We start from the raw sequence: 2,627 nt of genomic DNA, 5'->3' as shown, positions 1-2,627 counted from the left end.
TAGTAGAACCACTCTAACGCGTTTCATCCCTAGCATGGGACTTTATCAAAGAGAATATGGTTCAGTACACAGACACAACTTATATACATGTGAGCCACATCTGATTGGTCAAAACCAAATTGGACACAGCAGATAGTAATAAGCACATGAAATGAAAAACATATTAACACTGGCATGTCTGTGGTACAGCGAGAAACTTCATAACATATGATGAACTATACAATCTACTAACCAAAAAGGGGGGAAGGAAAGAAAAATAAAAATAAAGATTATATAAAGATTAAAAACAACGACCATATTATAATGTCAAATACCCAAATGTTGGAAATTCTAAATAGAGAAAAAAGGAAAAGACTATCATGGAAGAAAAGAAGAATAAGAAAATAATCATGGGAGATAAATATCAACTATGCATAATTGGTACCATTAGGTATTAATGCAATTGTACAGGTAGGTACAGATAATACAGTAATACAAATAGGTATTATTCTTAATAAAATACATTTCATAACTTATTCAAGTTGTTCTGTTATTAATTCCTGAAATAGCAATAAGTAGCAGAAGGTATTATACCAATGTCTGTAAATTGATATAGACATAATACAGTGTTTTATAGTATTATTCATACCTCTATAAAAAATGTTTCAATTCCCAATCGGAATTCATTCCGGAGGGATAGAGAGTATTAAGAGTATAAATCCAATACATTTCTTTCTGATTTAATGTATTCTCCCTGTTACCGCCCCTAGGGTGACGGGGTATATGTTCAATGGCTGTAAAGGAGAAATTGCCAATACCTCCTCTAGGGCATTGGGTGAAATGTCTGGAGACAGGATGGACCAAGTCTTTCCTCTTGATCAGACGGGTATGTTCAGCTATGCGTAACCTCAAGGATCTAATTGTGCGTCCCACATATCTATGGCCGCATGCGCATAGAAGAACATATACAACAAAGGATGTATTGCAATTCAAAAAAGTCTTGATATAAAACTTCCTTGACCCATTTGAATAGGTTATAAATTTAGAAGGTAATGCGTATTGACACATTGAGCAATTTGCGCATTTATGGAAACCTTGAGGTATGGTGCTAATATTAGCAGTTCTTAATTTGGAGTCAAACAGACTAGGAGAAAGATGAGAGGCTAGGGTTTTTGCCTTACGGAAGGTAAATCTAGGGCCACTAGATAATAGAGGGCCAATATCCTCATCAAGGAGAAGAGTATGCCAATGTTTAGATATTATCTTGGAAATAAGTTGAGATTGAGCACTATAGGTAGTTACAAAGAATGGAGTCTGTGTATTTTTAGAAGATATATTGTTAGAATTAGTTGCTTTCAAACCTGTTCTTTGAATCAAAGTATCTCTATCCATAGAGTCAGCTTTATTGAATGCTGACTCTACGTCTTGTGTGGAATAGCCCCTGGCTATGAATCTGTCAAACATTTCTTTTGATCTTGACAGGAAAATGTCATTGGTAGAACAGAGTCTTTTTAGTCTCATAAATTGAGAACCAGGAATATTCCTTATCAATGAGCGGGGATGACAACTCCGCGCATTGAGAAGCATATTCCTGGAGTTCTTTTTGCGATAAATGTCGGTTTGAATAAACATCTCATTGTCAATATACAAGGTTAGATCTAAATAATGAATGTGATTAATATTGTGCTCATATGTGAATTTGATATTATAGTCATTAGTATTTAAATAGTGAATAAATGAAAATAAAGAGTGCTCATCACCATCCCAAATTAATATAAGATCGTCAATATATCTCTTATAAAAGATGATATTTTGACGAAAGAGATTGTTAGAGTGATAAATAAATTGTGCCTCCCAAAAACCCATAAATAAATTAGCATATGAAGGTGCAAAACTCGTGCCCATTGCAGTGCCTAATTTTTGTAAATAAAAATGTGAATCAAAAAGAAAATAATTGTGCGTGAGTAAAAAGAATATTGATTCTTGTAAAAAAGTGCAATGTGAAATTGATAATGTGGATAAATCGAGAAAATATCGTATCGCTTTAAGACCGTGGTTGTGATCAATAATGGAATACAGGGAGGAAACATCTAATGTCACCCACCTGTATTCCTTGTGCCATGTAACAGCCTGTAATTTGACAATGAGATCTGCTGTATCTCTAATGTAGGAAGGAAGTAGAAAAACCAAGGGCTGTAAGAATTTGTCCACATACCGCGATAACCCATCTCCCAAAGATCCAATGCTCGCCACTATTGGTCGTCCAGGAGGGTTGACTAGCGATTTATGGATCTTTGGGAGATGGTGGAATACCGGAATCACGGGATGTGGACAATTCAGAAACTCACATTCCTTGTAACTGATAACATTTAGAATTCTCCCGAGGGACAACAATTCTGTAAATTCTAAGGCATATTTTGAAGTAGGGTCTTCTTTTAAAGGTTGATAGAATTTAGCATCATATAGTTGTCTTAATGCTTCTTGTTTGTATTGGTCAGAGGATAATACAACCAAAGCTCCCCCTTTGTCTGCATTTCTTATTACAATGTTATGATTTTTCTTAATGGAATCAATTTGTTGAATCTCTGTATATGTCAAATTGCCAGTATTAACATTGGAATAGGAAAAGCCTTGGGAAAGTAATTTTA

Source organism: Ascaphus truei, chromosome 3 (assembly GCF_040206685.1).
Source record: "Ascaphus truei isolate aAscTru1 chromosome 3, aAscTru1.hap1, whole genome shotgun sequence".
NCBI classification, from domain to species: domain Eukaryota; kingdom Metazoa; phylum Chordata; class Amphibia; order Anura; family Ascaphidae; genus Ascaphus; species Ascaphus truei.
The sequence above is the reverse complement of the archived record's forward strand: the minus strand, read 5'-3'. Positions refer to the sequence as shown.